This window comes from Chelonia mydas, chromosome 12, assembly GCF_015237465.2.
Source record: "Chelonia mydas isolate rCheMyd1 chromosome 12, rCheMyd1.pri.v2, whole genome shotgun sequence".
NCBI lineage: Eukaryota > Metazoa > Chordata > Testudines > Cheloniidae > Chelonia > Chelonia mydas.
This window is the reverse complement of record NC_051252.2, coordinates 9,380,631-9,402,912: the sequence shown is the minus strand read 5'-3', so window position 1 is coordinate 9,402,912 and position 22,282 is coordinate 9,380,631. Positions and strand designations below refer to the sequence as shown.

The window sequence follows — 22,282 nt, the reverse complement described above, 5'->3', positions numbered from 1 at the left end:
TGGTTTTTCAAGCAGGTGTATGTGAATTCCTCCCCTGCTTTTGCCACGGAGTACTGAGTGCCTACCATACAGAGAAGAACACTGTGTGAAGTCTGTAAATTTAGCCAGCCTTTTTGAGCGTCTGAGCAAATAAAGAGACCTTTAAAAAGAAAAGTGGACTATGGGCCAGATATTCAGGAGAGCTCAGCACTGAAAATCAGGACCAGCTCCCATTTAGACACCAAAATAAATAGACAGATTTTCAAAAGAGCTCGGCACGTTGTCTCGAAGTGTTGCAGTGGGAACTGTCGCATGCTGAGCACTTCTGAAAGTCTGGCTCTTATTTCAGTGCCTGGATGGGAGCCTGAGCTCTCTTGAAAATTAGGCCCAGTTGTGGGAGTTGAAAATTGGGCTCTGAGAGCTGAAGGAAATGCCTGGCAAGAGAAACCCAATATATAGCTACAAAATAAATGCAGTGAGAGTAGAGGGGTAACATAAGCTTTCCTAGTCTGCCTACCTTGACCTGAAGGGAACCCATTTAAGAGAGAGAAAGTGAAGTGTAGTATCAATCGTGTTCTTGGCCTCTCTGTTAAGATCGCTTTTTAAAGAGAGTGCTGTTTTATTGATACCTTCTGTGATAGTGGTATTTGCAATGTGGATACATGCCCACTAGGCCCTGGAATGAGACCGCCTATTCATTCTACAAAGTAGCCAACTGAGCAGCTAACAGATGAAGACTGCCTTCAGTCATCAGAGACTTGGCTGGGGGGGACTGGAAGCACTGAAAGACTTTGCTGCAATCCCCTGAGCCATCCATGTTCCCCAGCAATACATGGTGCAGAGCCAGTTTAGTTTTGGTTCCTGCATGATGCTGAGCTCCCTCCACTCCCTCTGAATTTTAGTGCTTTATTCTTGAGCCAGATGTGTGAGAAGCAACATCTCCAATATATTCAGACACAGGATCTAGGAGAGGCAAATAATGATAGATTTGTACTTATTTCTGAAGTCCTGCACATCTGCAACATGTAGGGAACATGCAACATGTTAGAGAAAGTCTTTTACAGTGGAAACATCTGGCCAGAGGGAAGAATGGCATAGAATGAGGGGATTTGCATGATTACCATGTGCTATTTCTCTTATACGCTTACTTCTGCTCTCTGGAGTACTTTGTAGTAAACATATGAGATCTGTAACCCTTGCCACCACTCCTGTATATATTGGGTGGGCGAGTTCCCTTTGTCAAATGAGCAAAAAGCAGGGTGGTATTAAATATATGAGAGCTACACTGTAAAATTGCTGCCAATAAGTGAAAATTTAATGTTGTTTTGGATCCAATTCTTAAAGCCCTTTATGGGACGTGACTAAGGAATATGGTTATCACTGTAGTGTTGTCATCCTACATTCTGAAACCACCCAGTCTTTGGGAATGCCACCATTTCACTTGCCTTAGGTAGGCAGCTGACCAAACTTTTCCTGTGATGGCCTCTAGGGAATGGAAACCATTCCTGCTGGAGCATCTGTCAAACTCTCTCTGTCTCACATAACTGTTACAAGAATATACATGTACATATTGCTTCTAATCAGATATTGAAATCTAAGAGAGGGTGGCACTATACCTATGTACTATTAGATGGGTACAAAACCATATAATAACAATAAGTGTGTTTGTTTTGAAATGATTGTTTACCATTTTCTTTCAAACTGGTCCAAATTCTTTGTTGCCCTTGCTGACACTCGCTCCATTGTGCTCCGAGAGACCAGGTGAGTGAGGTAATATCTTTTATTGAACCAACTTCTCTTGGTGAGAGAGATTAGCTTTTGAGCTTACACAGAGAAAAGAAGAGCTCTGGGTAAGCTTAAGAGCTTGTCTCTTTCACCAGCAGAAGTTGGTCCAATAAAAGATATTCACTCACTCTCCTTGTCTCTGTACTCTCCTGGGACCAACAGGGCCACAACAACACTGCATACACGGTTTACTCTGATCACTTTGTGCCATTCAGTTCTTTGTGGTGTAACTAGTTTCATCTATGCCATTAGGATTGCTTGTTTGGTCAATGTGACTAGTTGGAGTGCTTATGTCTAGGGCTGACCGGATAGCAAGAGACTTAAACTAAAGGCCAGATTTTCAGAAGAGCTCAGCGCCCACTGTTGGGACCATCAGTACAGATAGAGTAAGGCTGCTGTACCATTCGAGGAATCCATGTCGTTCTCTTGCATTCTGCACTGTCACAGAGGCTGGTTTTTAGTGGCAGATGCTGGAATTGTAAATCATACACTGTCTCTCATCAAGGTGTATATTGCTGTAGATCAGACTATAGTTATTCCAGCTGCAATCAAACAGCAATATCAAATAGAGCAGACAGAAATGTTCTGAATGAAAAATAGCTTTTTTTTCCTAAGTCTCTTTTTCATAAGAAATTGTTGACACTCATATTTTATTTGCAGTTTTTCAAATCAAGGTTTTTAGTGGAGCTTTTATAATGACTCAGACCTGTTGACATTTTTCTTAACTATTTTGGTAAATATCAAACATTTTTCAAAACATGAAAAATCCATCCATTCAAAATTCTGATTTTTTTTTAACTTCAATATCAATATCAATCAAACTTCAACTTCACTATCAATCAAACCTTAAGAACAGCATTGCGAGACTATGTGTTTCTAAAATGTTGGAAAGCTACTTGAGAAGATCTATAGTTATATCAAAGGTCCTTATTCTTAAATCACAGACATGAAAAGAAGCCCTTGGATTTTTTTTTTTTTTTGGCAGTCTCTTAATAGCAGATCACCTTCCTGTAGGGAAGATGCTGCTTTTTCAGTTTTCAAATGTCTTACTGAAGTGAATGGATGAAACATTACACAAAGATCAACGCTCTTTACCCTAGGATGAAGTGTAATCTCAGTAGGACTGAGATATTCAACTCTTGACTCCATAATAGCAAGAAATTTCAAGCATAGGACGTGCAGAGGGTTTCGTTTTCAGTAGCCTTCAAGTGGAGGATCAAGGAGTTCTCAGGAGTCACCTCTCCTAATATAGAGGACATGTACACGCAAGATTTTCTTCTGTCAGGTGTAAAAAGAAATGTAGAACTTCTCTAATCCGAGCATAAAATTAAGAACAAGTTGGCATTTTGGCATCTCTCCATCTAGGGAACCTGCTAAATCTGTGTTGAGAGAGAACACTTTGGTTGTGTAAATGAGCTCCCTTTGAAGTCAGTGAGAGCCATATATGGTACATATGGGTGGGGCAATTTGTCTTTGTGCGTTCAGTGAAAATAATTGTTTACATAATTTTCTATGACTTGTTGAAGCAAAGATTACCTTCGAAAACAGTTGTTGGTGAAGATTCAGTTCCTGACAAGTGAGTTTCTTGGACAGGGGCCATAGAAAATTTATAGTAGTTAATTTTAGAAATGAAAGAACTTCTTTTAATGAGAATTTCAAGGGGGGGAGGGATAGCTCAGTGGTTTGAGCATTGGCCTGCTAAACCCAGGGTTGTGAGTTCAATCCTTGAGGGGGCCATTTAGGGATATGGGGCAAAAATTGGGGATTGGTCCTGCTTTGAGTAGGGGGTTGGACTAGATGACCTCCTGAGGTCCCTTCCAACCCTGATATTCTATGATTCTATGAAGACTGTTGGCTTTCAAGAAATGAAGTGTTCACATGTGCACAATTGGACTGCTCAGCTCAATGGTTAAATCAAAGAAGCAAACTATTCACTTCGTTATGAAGTTTCTAATTGGCTACTCAAGTAATTTCTTCTAGTCCTGTCAGTCTCAGTACAAGTAGCTGAATGTCTGATCTTATTTTTTTTATAAATTACAATGCAGTGTGTGAACTTTTCCTTGCCTTCTGAGAGAGTTAAGAGATCTGCTTCTTTGAATAATTTAACTTGCTTTTTTAATCTCTGTACAGCTTTCTATCTGAATTGAAAAATGTTGACATCTATAGATACAATATGGATACTATTTCATTAGATTGTAATTTTCTAATCTTCCATAATTTGCTGATGGTCAATATACCCCAATAGTCGCCACATCATAATATCCAAGACACCACTATTATTTCCTATCCTCCATAGTCATAATAATAGTCACTCATATAAGTACTTTTCATCTGCTGGTTTCTAAGCACTTTCGAAAGCAGCATACCACCAGTTTTATGGTTAGGGAAATTGAGGCATCTTGTGAGCCATAGTCACAAAGCAAGTCAGTTGCATATCTGGGAATAGAATCAAGATTTCCCGAGTCCCAGTCTTGTGCCCTGTTCACTGGACCACACACATTGTGGGGAAATCCTGCAATATCAAAAAAACACTATATTAGTAATTGTTACTATAGGGAACTTTGCTTCTCTTTAATGCTACTAAAGTGTTTTGATTATATTCTGTCTTGTAATTTGTTAAAAATGATTTTTGATAACCACTTCCTCTCTATCCTGCCCCAAAAAGGGGAACAATGAGGGGGATGTTCAACATGGTGAAAAATGAGTAAGCAAGTGCTGGGTGAACTTCAGAAAAACTACTATGCTTGCTGTTTTATGGAGGCTAACGCTGTAGTATCTGAGCCCCTCAGAAACAATAATGAATGTAGGGCGAGATGTCATAGATTATAAGGTCCATCCCTGTTTGATCTAGAGCATATTTTCTAGAAAAACATCTATTCTTGATTTTAGACATTTGCATTGATGGGGATTCCACCACAACTCTTGGTAAATGGTTCCAAAGGTTACATACCTTTGCTGTTAAACAATTATGCCCTTTTTCCAGTCTGAATTTGTCCTGCTTCGTCTTCCAGCAATTGCATCTTGTAATATCTTTGTTTGCAAGATTTAAGACATTATCATGTTTTTATTAGGGACCATATAACCCTCTCTTGGTTAAATTAAATATATTAAGCTCCTGGAGTCTTTCACTATAAGGCATGTTTTCCAATCCTTTAACCGTTCTCATGGCTCTTTTCTGAACTTTCTCCAAGTTATCAACATCCTTCTCGAATTGTGGACACCTGGACACAGTATTCCAGGAGCAGCTGCACAAGAGCCAAATACAGAGATAATATAACCTCTCTACTCATGGTCCATATTCCCCAGTTTATCCGTCCAACATTCACATTAGCCCTTTTGATCACAGCGTTGCATAATGGGCAGTAAGGGCCTAACTCCCACCGATGTCTTGGAAGAAACTTTTCCATGTTGTGAAGTAGGGAAGTATTATCCCCATTATACCAATGGGGAAACTCAGGCACAGAAGCAGCAATTTTCAAAGGAGGTGCCAAACTCCCTTAGGCTTCTTTGAAAATTCCAGCCTGAGAGGTCAACAGATTTTCCCAGTGATGTGAAGTGAGGAGAAGTACTGTGTCCAATTGAAATGTTAGGGGGAATTAAAGTAACAAGGAGAAATTACTCAAATTAGTCTTGCTAGGACACTAAGGTTCTTACTTTGTAGGCCACGCGCAGTCTTGTGAACTTTTCCTTTTAAGCAGATAAAAGCTGGCTTTTCCTACCTGTGTTCCTTTACAGCCTGTCCACTTGCAGACTTCATACAGCTGATTTGATACAATTGTTAATTGAAGTTAAAGTAACTTTACTACCCTACAATAAAAGTTCCCCTCATGCACTCTCTCTTTAAATGCACCTCACTCCCCTTTCCCTTTATACTTGTTTAAAGGGTAAATTGTCCGTGCATTGTATATCTACCTCAATGCGTCCTCTGAGAATCACAGCTGAAGACATTTAGGGATTTAGACACAACTCTTCTACAGGTTTTGTTTGAAGTAGTAATTCTAATTTATCCCAACTTCAGCTCACTGGAGAAGAGGCAGAGTGGTTGCTGTTTATAATGTTACCTGCCAAGGTTATAAATGGACCTTTCACTTCTCACTTCAGAGAGGTGGAAATTATTATATTACAGGATACAGTAAAGAGCCTCTTCCCTCCGATTTCTGGTTCAGTCTCCATTTAGGGAACAACCGTTTTTTTCCCATGGATAGCAGAGGCTCCTTCTTATAACCAAGAGGAAAAGAAGCCATGTGAATAACCTCAGCCCGTATTAGCTGAATCTGTGTGAACATAGATGGAGGTACACAGCTGCACCGAACCTCTAGCCCAAGGCTAAATTCACGTGGGTTTTAGGATCAGTGTGTATTTCACCCAGCGTTGCTGCTAAAGAATGTGGGACTGTTCTGACACACAGATTCCCAGGGTTTAGTAGTGTGCTGAGTGCTGACCTAAGTGCTGGAAACCCTGGAACATGGATGTTCCAATCTGGTCTTAGAGCTGGGAGGGCTGCACTTCTCAGGATCCTTCTCTCCCCTGGGTTCATAGGGTAGGATTTTCTACATTGCTCAGGGCTGGCTTAACTCCACTCCCATTGATATTAGCGGGTGTAGGGTTAGGCCAACCCTGAGCACTTTTGAAAATCCTGCCCTTAAGGAAAACTTTGACTGTCTCCACCAGTAAAATATCATCTTGAAAGATCTTTCCAGCAGCTAGTGATACCAAAGTAGTGTGAATGAGGTTACAGTGTGTTTGGATTGATGTAGTTAAATTTGTGTTGTCTTTCATATTTGATCTAGGCATGCATAAAACCTGCAGAAATAGAATTTAACCTTAAAATAAAAGCTCAAGCCAGTTCTATGGAGCATTCTGATTCTTACGTGCCTTCGTTTGAGAATATGGGGAACAGACGTCTGCAACACTTTTCTGTTTTCCTCAAATATGTGCCTCTTCATTACTTACCCAGGACCTGTGTGTAATCCACTGAATGGGGGCATGTCCCATGCCTTTCATGTGAAATATTCACATTCAGACTCAAGAAACAAAGCCCGTGAAATAGGCTGTCTCAGGTATCGCTGGCTGAGACTCTTAAGAAGCTGTATATTGTGCTGCTCAATAACCATGAGGTTGCAAGAGGGTTGCCTTCAAGAAGTCTGATCATAAACTGGGTATTTACAATGCAGATTCCTGACTGTACCGTATCTGTAGACGGAGCTGGTATTGTTGACTGTAGTTAAGGTTACCTGACTCCACGATGCCCTACGCTCAATCTCTGCTGTTCTTTAAACAGACTAAAACCTGTATTGGCATGTGCCCAAATGCCTATCAGGCGCTTTACTCTTTATTTATTGGACATTTTTAGAAACGCTACTAGGCTGGATGCAAACAACTCTTAAGCTTTCTCTCTTTGAGCCAATTTCGTCCACCCTTTGATGGCATTCCATAGCCACCTCACCTCACCGCATCACAGTTGTACTCTGCGTATTGTGGCTATTCTCAGATCGGTTTGGGCCATTTCAGAGAGAACTTACACCCAAAATTTGATTGGGTGGAGAATGAGGTGCCTTGGTGGTGTTTGGCACCTACAACCCGTGCACTTGCAGGGGGCCCTGAGGCAGTGCTGGGGCCCCCTCACATGGCTGTAGTGGAGCCGGAATGTGCCCTACCTGTACAAAATGGCATCTTCCACGTGACATGACCTTGCATGCACCATGTGTGCGAGGTCACGCAGTACAGAGGGCACCATGTTGTAGAGCAAAATGGCATGCCCCACACAGGTAGCGACCCTGGAATTGAGCTTTGCAGGCGGCCCCCCTTGGACAAACGCCACCACTTCTGTGGTGCAACATAGTCATCAGCATTGCAGCAAGATTATGGGAATGGCTTTCTTTAGTGCCTGGCAGCACAAAGGTCTGTTGCACTGTGATCCTCTTACTGGGACCTCATAAGTGTCCACCAACCAAGCTTGGCTTCTGCCAGTGTCCCACCATTGCCCTCCCGGTATTTCCATTCAGCGAAGGTTCCAGGGATTTCAGCACAAAACTAACCATACAAAGAAGTGGAATGCTTTAAACTGTACAGCCACCAGGCTACCCAGATGTATTGGAGCTGTATGTTCATTAATTAGTATAGATGCTTTTATTAGTTCTTACTGTAAATTGTCAGAAGTTCTTCAGCTGTTGGCCTGCAAGGGAAGGGTTAACGCCCCTCTCAGCAGAGAAACTGCTGCAGCTTTCTATCCTTGTTGCAGGGGTTGCTAGGAAGCCCCAGCCATAAGGAAAACTAATACATCCCAGGGGAGAGTAAGAGGACTGAGCTCTGAAGAGACTTTATGTAACGTCGCGTGACACGCACGCACGCACGCGCACACACACACACACATGACAGCTGCTCCTCTGTCCTCCCCATTAAGAAGGGAAATCCTTGCCTGTGACATGCCCCTTGTTTCCTGTTTTAGGCGTGAATGGGCCTGACAGCCCCATTTCAGCTACAATGAAACGCGTCTTAAATTACCAACAAAAATCAGCTCTAAAGTAGAGGTGGGTTCTTTTTACTAAACTTACATTGGAAACCTGGGAGGGACTTTAAAGCAGTGGGGGAGGACAGGTGTAGATTTTGGCCTTATAATACAGCAGAGAAATGTAAGGTTTGGCTGCGTTTCACACATTTTGCTGAAGTAGGGTCTTCAAAAGTACCTGTTCCAATTACTGGGGTGTCTGAGCTCCAGACATGAAATAAACACAGAGAGAGCTGCCTGGGAGAACAGTTGATAGTCCTAGACTGAATTCAGTTTAGTGCCCTTAATTTGACAGGGATGTCAGTTCTGCAGCCCTTTCTTAGAGAATGGTGAAGATGAAAGAGGTATCTTGAAGCATGCCCAGAATTGGTGAGGAGCTGTCTAAGATGGTGTGCCAGAGTTTTGGGCCTGCTGTTAAGAAGGCTGTCCTCCCTCCCTCCCACCCTCCCTCCATCGGAGTTCTGACAGGCCAAGGTTGCCAGAAGATGACATCTATTGTACAAGATTCCTAAAGAGAAACCTGGGCATTCTTGTGTACCCCTTTGTACATTCATCTGAGAACCTCGAAAGGTAGATCAGGGAGCATGGAGAGCTAGCACATGATGGAGTGCGAGCATGTGTTCTCTTTGGCTCATCCTATTTAGAAGATGGTCTGCTTTACTGAATATTAGTTGTAGCTTCTTAGTAAATTTTTGTCCGGGCTAAGGAAGAGAGAGCTGCAATAATCTAGCCTGGTCTGATGAATGTGTGAATTATTGTGGGCCCTGTCTTCATCCATGAGGAATGGATGGAGTCACCTTGTTGGCTGGAGATGGGGAAAGAAGTGCTTTTGATGACTGCTATTTGATTCCCCAGAGACAGTGAGGCATCCAGCATAAGCCAGAAGCTGGGAGACGTTGAGTGCTGGAGGATTTGTGCCCTCAGTCAAGAGTGAGGTATAGTGTTTACCAGTTCCCCAGAGCATGTGCCTCTTCTCATTAGCATAACTTTGTTTTTTCCTTGGTCATTTTCTTGTACTGCTATGTATGAGACAACAGTACAGCACTGAATGGAAAGGCTACACAGAACAGTGTAATCAACACGTAGTTGGTATTATAGCTATTATCGTACCCTTAAGCATTGCACTTAGATATCAACTGGGGGTGGTCAGAGGACTAAGCTCGGAAATGCTAAGGGAATTCCCTTAGCTTAAAGCTCAGAGCAGTTGCCAATCATAACTTTGGGCCTTCTGGAAAAGGATGAATGGAGTCAGCTTTGTCTAACTGCCTGCTCCTGCCAGGATACATGATCTTTCCGCCACACCTTGAGATGGACTGTGTGTTGAATGAAGCTGATAAGTAAAGTAGCATCAGCATGGTTGTCTTGCTTCTGTCCATCACCACCCAGTGGTCATACATCAGTGTAGCCAGCGCTTCATAGGATGCCCTGACCTGAAGCTAAACTTGGAGGATCCAGGATATCTGCACATTATGAAGCTGCTGCAGTCAATTTGCTAAAACCTTTTTAATAATCTAGCCCAGGGAGGTGAGGTTGGAGAGTGGGCACAAGTTATCATGGTTGTTTGTGTCAGGTGCTCACTAATTGAAGACAGGACGGACTGTTGCGTGTTTCAGGGTATCTGGTGGAATGGTTTACCTGATGGATATGTTGACTTTGTCAGTGGATGGTCCCAGGTATCATTTGTTTGCCTTAAGCAGCTGGCCGAAGGCCTTTTGCTTACATTGCAAGTGGTCCCAAAGATTCCTGTTCTCATCTCTGATACTTTCATCTGTTGACCTGGCCATATCTGACTACGTGGTTAGCATACGGTGCAGATTTGGGCTCAGGGCCACAGACCATTTTCCCCAAGCAAGATGATGTGCCACGCTTCCAGCAGGGCACATCTGTGAGATGAACCATTTTTGCATTGCGGAAGCAGTAAAATAGCCATGTTACAATCTCAGCGCATACTGTAACTTTTGATGCATGGCAATTTTTGGGGAAGTTCCATTAAAAGCTACCCTGGAAAAATTGTAGAACTGATGAACAAAATTAAATATGCTTCTGTGATTCCCAGAACTCCTCTGTTTCTGAATATCAATAAATGGCCACCTTTTGAGGTGAACTAATTCTAGCCTTAGTGTTTCCTCAACATGTGAGCGTGCACACTGTTGCTGTCACTGCTCTGGCATTCAGTACTTTAATGTATCTCTCAAAATGTTAATATATTCCTTCAAAACCTTTCTTTTCCATTTGGTTCACAGGATACAGTACCTCTTATTCAGAATATTAATTGTTGAGCTCCTAAAGGAGAAAAGAAACGTACTATTCTCTTTTAGCTGTGTCCTCATTTTTTTCAGATTTTGCCATCAAAATGAGAGGAAGTTTCTGATATGAAAAGTGCTTACAACCAGCCTTGAGCTGAGATTCTCATTGCTGTAGAATTCAGTGTTCTCTTATTGACCACAAACTCTGCTGTCATTATGCTTTATTTCTGCTTTAGACTAAATATTTAGACAGGCTGTCATTAATGTGTGCCGTTTGAATGGGATTCTGATAATGGTGGGCTCGTTGCTGTTTTTAGATGCTGAGGTTCAGAAATCTGAGAAAAATGAACTGACACAAAAAGGAATTCTGGGACAGAGGAATCAAAAGAAGTCTGAAGTGATGTTCTCATAGTCTTGTTTTAAAACAGGAATCCTAGTTTAGAGTTACAGGAGCAGAACTTCACACACAGTAATTCCTGTATGATGATAAATAGGTAATTTAGGTCTATATAAACTATCCTTTTAAAAAATCGGTTTAAAAAGTCAGAGATTTGTAGATTCCAAGGCCAGATGGGACCACTGTGATCATCTATCTAGTCTGACCTTCTGTGTTACACAGGCCATAGAACTTCCCCAAAATAATTCCTAGAGCAGATCTCTCAGAACAACATCCAATCTTGATTTTAAAATGGTCAGGGATGGAGAATCCACCACAACCCTTGGTTAAATTGTTCCAATGGTTAATTACTCTCACCATTGAAAGTTTATGCTTTATATGACATAACAGGCTGCAATTCAGACCATTGAGGGGCTGTGTCACCCCTCCCCTGCCACCTTGGGTGTCTTACAATATCTTGCTGGTGGTAGCTCCCACCTGGCTCTCCCACAAACAGCCTTCCAGCATGCATGTCGCACGCTGAGTGTCTGTGTGTAACTGCAGCCTCCCAGCCACATTTGGGTTACGCTCTCACACGCCTTGGTTACACTGCAAGGTGGCCCCTACACACGCCTAGTCTTGGATCTTCCCCCCCAGTTGTATGTCTTGTAATGCCCATCCCTCTCCTGGACAGTGCAAAGATATTAAGTCCATTGTTCCTTTAAGGGAATAATATACACCAGTTTACGACCTTAAATGTAGTTACTCAGACACTTTAATTTAAACAACCTGGATTAGATAAAACAATAAAACAAGTTTATTAACTTCAAAGAGAGATTTTAAGTGAATACAAATTTCAGTCCCTCTTTGGATAAGTATTTCCAGCTGAGAACCAAGCGATAGGGGGTCTGGTGGAGGAAGGAGACCTCATTCTGTTTCTTTGCTAAGATAAGGATCTCATTGTCCCTGTCCCCCTTTTTTGCCAAAGAATGGCCATTTGTTAGGTGATGGGCCATCAGCTTTGTGGACACCTGGCTGGGCATCAGCTTGCCCTCTGTCTTTGAGTAACTAGTTTAACCACTTCCCAGATGTATCTGGGAAACACCCTTTAGCCATGATTTCAGCTTATGTTCATAACTTTACACATAAAGTTGCTACATGCATTTTACCTTGATATTGATCAGCAAGTTATGAGTTTTGAAATGATACCTCACAAGGCATGCCTTGTACAAAGATTATTACAGTAGCGTGTGAATACAGGGGTGCATTCTGTCACATCTTATTTCCAGTCTCAATTTTTCTAGCTTCAACTTCCAACCATTACATTGTTATACCTTTCTTGACTAGATTGAAGTGCCCACTATTAAATAATTTCCCCCCAAATAGATACTTATAAACAGTAATAAAATCACCCCTTTTAACCTCCTGTTTGTTGAGCTAAATAGATTGAGGTTTTTGAGTCTATCACTATAAAGCATGTTTTCTAATCCTTTAATCATTCTCGTGGCCCTTCTCTGAATCTTCTTCCTGTATCAACATCCTTCATGAATTGTGGGCACCAGAACTGGACACAGTTTTCCAGCAGTGGTCACACCAGTGCCAGATACAGAGGTAAAATAGCCTCTTTACTCCTACTTGACATTCCCCTATTTCTGCATGCTAGGATTGCATTAGCCCTTTTGGCCACACATCACACTCAATATCACAGCTCATGTTCAGCTGATTATCTGCCATGACCCTCAAATATTTTTCAGAGTCATTGCTTCCCAGGGTAGAGTCCCCCCATCCTATAAGTATGGCTTGCACTCTTTGTGCCTAGATGTATACCTTTACATTTAGCCATGTTAAAAGGCATATTGTTCGCTTGAGTGCAGTTTACTAAGCAATCCAGATTGCCTTGAATCAGTGACCTGTCCTCTTCACTATTTACCACTCCAGTTTTTATATCATCTGCAGCTTTATCAGTGATGATTTTATGATTCTTCTAGGTCATTGACAATAATGTTAAATAGCATAGGGCCAAGAACCAATCTGCGGGACTCCACTGGAAATACACCGGCTCAGTGATGATTCCCCATTTACAGTTACATTTTGAGATCTGTCAGTTAACTATTTTTTAATCCATTTAATGTGTGCCATGTTAATTTTATTTCATTCTAGTTTTTAATCTAAATATTGTGTGGTACCATGTCAAACACCTTACAGAAGTCTAAGTATATTATATCAACACTATTATTTTTACAACAAAACTTGTAATTGTATCAAAAAAGATATCAAGTTAGTATGACAGGATCTATTTTTCATAAACTCATGTTGATTTGTATTAAGTACATTACTCTCCTGTAATTCTTTGTTAATCAAGTCTCCTAACACCCACTCCATTATGTGGCCCAGAATTGGTGTCAGGTTGTCAGGCTTATAATTACCTGTGTCATCCCATTTATCCTTTTTAAAAATTGGCACATTAGCTTTCTTCCAAACTTATGGAACTTCCCCAGTGCTACAAGACTTACTGAAAAATAGCCTTCATGAGCCAGTGGGCTCCTCAGCCAGCTCTCTTACAACTCTTGGATGCAAGTTATCTGGACATACTGATTTTAAAATGTCTGTCTTTAGTAGCTGATGTTTAACATCCTCCAGAGATAGTAATGGAATGGAAAGAGTGTTACTACCATACGATGAGACTATATCACATGGTTTCCCCCCAACTGCAGAACAGAAATATTTATTGAGCACTTCTGCCTTTTCTGTATTAAGACTACCATTCCCATCTGTGATGGTTGTTGGGGTGCTCAGAACTCTGAGTTACCCCCTGCCTCCAGTGTGAGGGAGTCTTGTCTGTGTCTGTCTGGGTGTCAGTTTCCTAACACTGCCAGCCTGTCAGTCACTTACCTACCTATGGTACCTATCTATATGCATTATTAAAAATAACTCTAGATCACTTATAATTCTGGGAAGACATGGGGATAAAAGTTGAGAAGCAATGTAAAGATGTAGGAATGTTAACAGACATTGCCGGATGCTCAAACTATTTCCAGTGAGAGCCAAGAATAGTTTGCCAATTACAATGGAATTATTCACTTTTCCCAGATGAAGCCTTAAACTATGGACTGCCAGCCATGTGCTCTTGGTCTATGAAGTATTACTCAGAATGCTAGATGAGAACTGGGGCTTAAATCAGTCTTCACCATCTAGATTGACTGATGGGGTCATTATGAACTGAAAGTTACTTTCTTTCCATTTTTTGGAGGGAGGAAAAGTGTTAACTCTTGACTGAAAGGGATGCGTTTGTATGTTCTGAGCGAATTCCTCATTTTATCAATTCTAGGAGTGATTTTAATGGTCTATGAATCCAGTCTTGCACAACACAATTCTACATCCTTTGCTGTGTCTACAATTTTAGAAACGAACACCTTCCCAGAAGAAGGTATTACAGGAGCAAAATAGGCCCTGCAGACTCAGTTTGTTTGATCAGCTCTGTATTTATATAACAAGAGCAGTGCCTTAGAAATACTGAAGACAGACCATCCTTGATTAACTACGGTATTCTGCTAGAAATGGATTAAAAAAACCCCAACTCTTTCATTTGCCATATCCATCTTATTTCTTCACAAGCCCAGGACTGAATGGATGGTGGGGGGAGGACAGATGTTTCTCCTGTAAAGGGAAAAATCCTCAGGCATTGTAGTAAAGAATATGTATGGAACTGGATAGCTGCACACTTCCCCACGTGGCAGGCTGGTGTTCTTTTCCATCACATTTTTGTAGCCATTACCACAGAATGATTCATTGGAGGATATATTGATAGCCTTTGTGACAGGTATTGCAATTTCCTGCAATATCTTTGAAAAATCTTAATTAATTAAGTGTATGTATGTTGGAGGTCCCTTGTATTAAATGAATGGTTTATGTATGATTGTGGGCTGGGGGGGTTGTATGTAACCTCTCTCTAGGGGGGAGATGAGATGTAACTGTTGGGAAGTGTTATGAACTTGAAAGGATTATATAGAATAATGATCAAGCCAGGAATGGACTTTTGTGGCAACCAGTGTCAAGTGGTTTGCCTGGGGAATCTCTAGGGGGAGGTGAATGCAAATTCCTCAGTTCCGGTTAAGCAAAAACCCAGCCTTTTGAAGCTACACCCAGAGGAGGGGACCATTGTCTGCTCATCATCTGTTCCTGGAGTCTGAAGACCAAAGGGCCAAGTGTACAAAGGAAAAACTAATCCATTCATAGAGTGCCAGTTCTGAGTTGAGTCTGTTATGAACTTGTAACCAGAGAAAAACCCCTTTGTGGAGTTTGAAGGACTGACTCCTATTAGATCCCTTGTTGGAGTTCGGAGGTGATCTCTGGTAAGCTTATTAACATGTGTGTTTTTATTGTTAATGTTTTCCCTGTAATGCTTTCACCTTAAGAATAGATGTGCTCGCCTAGAAAGGGCTGTGGGGTAACTCAAAACTGCTTGTGACTACTCTGCTCATAAGCCTTCAGAGAGACAGCAAAGCACAAGCTGTTTAGGCAGTCTGGCTTGCTGGGAGCATCGTAGTGCAGGTAGGGGAACTGTGCAACCTGGAAAAATCCTGGTCAGGAGGGAGAGAGATATGGGTCTCTGCCCAAGAAAGGTGATGGCTGATGAGCTCGGATTCGAAAGGGGGTGCCTTTGGTGGACCCCAAGCGGGAAATACAAGTACAGTTACCCTGAGTTGTGACAGCCTTGTCTCACACTGCAGGAATTCAAAGAGATGCTTGGAGATAGGTAATTTGGTACATGGCAGGCAGAAAAATCAGTTGGAGGTATCCTGAAGAAAGAATTATTGCATTAGGACAGCGGTATACTGTACAGTATGAAGCAGAAAGCAGTTCTGCCTTCCATACACCTTAATTATGAAATAGGGGAAGTAGTATAGCAAAGAGTTTGATGTAGCTCCAAGAACGTAAAATAGCTCTCAGTCTGGATGGACCATCAAAAAGCTGTGCTCACAGCAGCAAAGGAAAGACTCTTTTACAAAGAAGATTATACTAAATATAGACATTTGGTTTTAAATGTGAATGCTTGCATTGTCCATCAGCTATTATCCAGGGAAGGAAAAAGAATAGAGCTAAAGCCCAGCTCATGACAAGCTGCTTATGAATCTGTCCTTCTAGGAAACTACAATTCTAGAGAGATAAGATACTTTGATTTCAAACATTCAGATCAACACATCAACTCAATTAGCGGCAGTGAACCCATTCATCAACATGGTGAACCCATTCATCAACATTCATCAACAAGAGAAGCCCATGAGCATACTAGGGCTTTCAACCAATTAAAAAAATTAATCGCGATTAGTTGAGCTGTTAAACAAATACCATTTATTTAAATATTTTTGGATGTTTTCTACATTTTCAAATATATTGATTTCAATTACAAAAAATCATACAACATGTACAGTGCTATCTTTATTTTTAATTTTGATTACAAATATTTACACTGTAAAAAACAAAATAAATAGTATTTTTCAATTTCTCCATATAAGTACTATAGTGCAATCTCTTTATCATGAAAGTTAAACTTACAAATGTAGAATTATGTACCAAAAATTGCATTAAAAAATAAAACAATGTAAAACGTTAGAGCCCACAAGTCCACTCAGTCCTACTTCTTCTCCAGCCAGTTGCTCAGACAAGTTTGTTTACGTTTGCAGGAGATAATGCTGCCTGCTTCTTGTTTACAATGTCACTTGAAAGTGAGAACAGGTGTTCACATGGCACTGTTGTAGCTGGCCTTGTAAAATATTTACATGCCAGATGTGCTAAAGATTCATATGTCCCTTCATGCTTCAACCACCATTCCAGGGGACATGCGTCCATGCTGATGATGGGTTCTGCTCAATAATAATCCAAAGCAGTGCAGACTGACACATGTTCATTTTCATCATATGAGTCAAATGCCACCAGCAGAAGGTTGATTTTCTTTTTTTGTGCTTTGGGTTCTGAAGTTTCTGTCTCCAAGTGTTGCTCTTCTGAGACTTCTAAAAGCATGCTCCACACCTTGTCTCAGGTTGTCTCTCAGGACTGGTCTACAGTGCAAGGTTATTTCAGAATTAGCCAAGTTACTTCGAAATAAAACTGATTCTGTCCACACGACCAAACCAGTTTTTTCGATTTAAAGGGCTCTTTAATCCGATTTCTGTACTCCACCTCAGCAAATGGAGTCGCGCTAAAATCGAGATCGCAGTTCTGGGTTACAGGTACTGTGGATGCAATTCAACGATATTGGCCTCCGCGAGCTATCCCAGAATGCTCCCTTGTGACGGCTCTGGACAACACTCTGAACTCCGATGCACTAGCCAGGTAGGCAGTAAAAGCCACGGGAACTTTTGAATTTCCTGTTTGGTCACCATCAGCACAGTCCACCATCACAAGAGACCACGCAGCCCCAGATTTGCAGACGAGCTCCAGCATGGTGGGGAGATGAATCTGTTATGGCAGAACTATGTTCCAAAAAAAGAAATGCAAATACATACGCTAAAGTCTCCAGGGCCATGACGGAAAGAGGCTACTCCAGGGACACAGAACAGTGTCGTACAAAAATCAAGGAGCTCAGGCAAGTGTACGAAAAAGCCAGGGAGGCGAACAGGCGCTCTGGGTCACAGCCCCATACATGCCGCTTCTACCGTGAGCTGCATGCAATTATGGGGGGTGATGCCACCACTATCCCACCACTGTCTGTGGACTCCTGCAAGGGGGGAGTAGCACGGAGCAAGGAGGATGAGTTTTTGGAGGATGAAGAGGAGGACAGTGCACAGGTGGCAAGTGGGGAATCTGTTTTCCCCCCTAGCCAGCAACTATTCTTATTGCTGGAGTCAATAGCCTCCCCTCATTCCCAAGGCATCCTCCCGGACCATGACCCTGGAGAAGACGCTTCTGGTGAGTGAGAGCTTGATCCGAGTCACGCAGTGGGGGGTGGAGGGAAACCCAGCCGTGCTGGGCTGTTCACATTTAGTTTAAAGGGCTCATCCCTGCTCAGAGCCTCATCGGAGCCACGTGGTGTGTGTGTGGGGGGGAGGGTGTTATGTGAAGCGATCATCCCAAAGAGCCCACAAGCCCTCCTTTTATATGGCAAACCCACCAGGCATTGCTTGCTATGGGAAAGGGGGCCCAGCAGTTTGAAAGCATTGAAATGAATGTGGAAGAAGCAGAACCCCACGTGCCCCTTGGGCTTACCATGGCTACCTGCAAGCTGAATTCTGTTGCCGGCCGCATGTGATGGCTTACTCACACCGAAGTGGCGGGCACTTCAGTATAAGAGGCAAAATGAGACCTTGTACAGAGAGAACATGTGCTGTGTACTATGAATTGTCTGTTTCACTGAGAAAGTGTCCCCTTTGTTCTCTAAAATGTATTTTTTAAAATACTACCCTCCCTTTTTCTCCTCCCGCAGCAGGTGCAAATGTTTCAACGCAGCCCCTATCTACTCCGTCCCAGAGCCTGGTCCAGATTAGAAGGCGGAAAAAACGAACTCGGGATGACATGTTTGTCAAGCTCATGCAGTCCTCCCGCACTGATAGGGTCCAGCTGAATGCGTGGAGGCAAACAATTGTGGAGTTGCGTAAAGCTTACATGAATACAAAGAGAGGAGGGACGTGCGCTATGAGAGCAGGCAGGATGCTATGGTCAAGCTCATGGGGGAGAAAACTGACATGCGCCTCTGTATGGTGGCTCTAATGTGGGAAAGGCAGCAAGACCACAGACTGCCGCTGCAGCCCCTGTATAACCACCCTCCCTCCTCCCCAAGTTCCATAGCCTCCTCACCCAGACACCCAAGAACACGGGGCTGGGGAGGAGGCTACGGGGACCCACACAGTCAACCCCAGAGGATTGCACAAGCAGCAGAAAGCTGGCATATCCTCAATTTTGATTTGGTTTCTGGACTTGTCCTTCCCTCCTCCTCCACCCCCCTAACCCAATACCCCCCCGCCCCCGTCTAGCTTCTGATTTCTCTCAATGTTTTGTGCAACAAATAATAAAGAACGTTTTTTAAACAATTGTGACTTTATTTCCTTTCATATATATCTAGGGGGTGGGTAACTTTAAGAGAAACAAACACAACTGTCACACCGTACCCTGGCCAGTCATGAAACTGGCTTTCAAAGCTTCTCTGATGTGCAGCGTGCCCTGCTGCGCTCTTCTAATCGCCCTGTTGTCTGGCTGTGTGAAACTGGCCGCCAGGCAAGTTGCCTCAACCTCCCACCCCACCATAAATGTCTCCCCTTACTCTCACAGATATTGTGGAGCACACAACAAGCAGCAATTACAATTGGAATATTGGTTGTGCTGAGATCTAACCGAGTCAGTAAACTGCACCAGCGCGCTTTCAAACGTCCAAACACACATTCTACCACCATTCTGCATTTGCTCAGCCTATAGTTGAACTGCTCCTTACTACTGTCCAGGGTGCCTGTGTACGGCTTCATGAGCCATGGCATTAAGGGGTAGGCTGGGTCCCTGAGGATAACTATAGGCATTTCAACATCCCCAGCAGAAATTTTCTGGTCTGGGGAGTAAGTTCCTTCCTGCAGCTGTTCAAACAGACCAGAGTTCCTGAAGATGCGAGCGTCATGCACCTTTCCCGGCCATCCTACATTGATATAGGTGAAACGTCCCTTGTGATCCACTAGTGCTTGCTGCACCATGGAAAAGTACCCCTTGCGGTTTACGTACTGGCCGCCCTGGTGTTCTGGGGCCAAGACAGGGATATGCATTCCATCTACGCAGTTAGGGAACCCCAGCGCATTAAAGCCATCCACAATGGTCTGCACATTTCCCAAAGTGACTACCCTTGATAGCAGCTGGTCAATGATTGCGTTGGCTACTTGCAGCACAACAGCCCCCACAGTAGATTTGCCCACTCCAAACTGAATCCCGACTGACCAGTAGCTGTCGGGCATTGCAAGCTTCCACAGGGCTATCGCCACTCGCTTCTCAGCTGTGGGGGTTGCTTTCATTTTGGTGTCTTTGCGCTTCAGGGCAGGGGACAGGAAGTCACAAAGTTCCATGAAAGTGGCCCTATGCATACGAAAGTTTCTCAGCCAGTGGGAATCATCCCATACCTGCAACACTATGCGGTCCCACCAGTCTGTGCTTGTTTCCCGGGCCCAGAATCGGTGTTCCATGGCATGAACCTGGCCCAACACCACCATGATCTCCCAATCACCACATGCTATGCTTCTAGGAACATCTGTGTCCATGTCCTCATCGCTATCGTAATTGCGCTGTCGTCGCTTCCTTGCCCGGTTTTGCAGTACTGCACATACTGCTGGATAATGTGTGAGGTATTTACAATGGTCAAAACTGCAGCGGAGATCTGATCGGGCTCCATGGCTATGGCGCCTGCACGGGTAATCCTGGAAAAAGGGCACGAAACGTAGGAGAGCAGAGTGGCAGCGGAAGAGGTGGTGTTCGGTTCACAGTAGCTGAAAAAAGGCAGTAAATAGTTGTCTTCTGTAACTTTCATGGAGGTGGGAGCCCAGGACAGACAACATGGAGAAGCTTGGAAGCATGGCAATAGCGGGAGAGCAGAGTTGGTGGCGGAAGCTGTGCTGCTCGGTTCACGATGGCCGAGCAGAGTTGGCAGCGGAAGCGTTCGATGAGGAAGAGAAAGAGTAGATAGTAGAGGTTACATAGGAAGATGAGAGGAAATGAGAGGTGGATTCATAGCATCAGGAGAGCAGCGGTGCACTGTCTGCTGAAAGCAGTATGGCATCTGCACACCAAAAAGGTGTGAAACAATTGTCTGCCGTAGCTTTCATGAAGGGAGGAGCGACTGACGACACACACCCAGAAACAACCCTGAGAATGTTTTTGCCCCATCATGCACTGGGAGCTTAACCCAGAATTCCAATGGGTGGCGGGGACTGCGGGAACTGTGGGTTAGCTACCCACAGTGCACCGCTCCGACATTCGATGCTAGCCTTGGTACTGTGGACGCACTCTGCCGAATTCACGCACTTTAGTGGGGACACAGAAGACCGAATGTATAAAATAGCTTCCGAAAATTTGAGTAGAATAATTTTGAAATAATTTCATACTGTAGACATACCCTCAGATTTTGGAAGGCACTTCAGATTCTTAAACCTTGGGTCTAACACTGTAGCTATCTTTAGAAATCTCACATTGGTACCTTCTTTGGATTTTGTCGAATCTGCAGTGAAAGTGTTCTTAAAACGAACAACATGTGCTAGGTCACCATCCGAGACTGCTGTAACATGAAATATATGGCCGAATGTGGGTAAAACAGAACAGGAGACATACAATTCTCCCCCAAGAAGTTCAGTCACAAATTTAATTAACACATTATTTTTTAACAAGCGTCATCAGCATGGAAGCATGGCCTCTGGCATGGTTGCTGAAACATGAAGGGGCATACGAATGTTTAGCATATCTGGCACATAAATACCTTGCAATGCTGGCTACAGAAATGTGATGCGAACGCCTGTTCTCACTTTCAGGTGACATTGTAAATAAGAAGCGGGCAGCATTATCTCCCGTAAATGTAAACAAACTTGTTTGTCTTAGCGATTGGCTGAACAAGAAGTAGGACTGAGTGGACTTTAGGCTCTAAACTTTTACATTTTTTTTAGTGCAGTTATGTAACACAAATGTAGATTATTTTTTAAATTGCACTTTCACAATGAAGAGATTGCAGTACAGTACTTGTATAAGGTGAATTGAAAAATACTATTTCTTTTATCATTTTTACAGTGCAAATATTTGTAATAAATATAATATAAAGTGAGCACTGTACACTTTGTATTCTGTGTTGTAATTGAAATAAATATATATGAAAGTGTAGAAAACATCCAAAAATATTGTAATACATTTCAATTGGTATTCTGTTGTTTAACAGTGCAATTAAAACTGCGATAAATCAAGATTAATTTTTTTAATCACAATTAATTTTTTTAGTTAATTGTGTGAGTCAACTGTGATTAATTGACAGCCCTAGAGCATATCAAATGAAAAACATGTATTTTCATTTCTTTTCCCTAAATAGATCTATTAAAGGTAATCAGACTGCCTTCCAAATAATGATTTAACATATTTGGTATGTTGTGTTGTATAATGCATCCATTTATTAGATAACTTCCATGGAGGGAAATTAATATAGAAGAGGAATCTGTAAGCTTCCTTAATGACAAAACTTTGTTTTATGAACATTAAGTATGACATCTCATTAACAACTACACAATTTCTATTTTGCTAGTTTTCTGGATTGCAGTTGAGTGCCTAATCCCATTTATACCTTTGAAATATCTTCCAGATCAAATCTGCATAGAGTAAAGGTATTTCTCCCCCTAACTGATAGCCCTGAAAACTCTAGGCATGATTCATCCCATTTAAATAATT

General features: G+C 42.5%; 1 protein-coding gene across 10 annotated transcripts in view; it reads left to right on the top strand.

Moving 5' to 3' along the window:
* Window positions 1–22,282, top strand: part of NECAB2 (N-terminal EF-hand calcium binding protein 2) — a 378,861-nt gene that overhangs the window by 122,357 nt on the left and 234,222 nt on the right. The window lies entirely within an intron of this gene.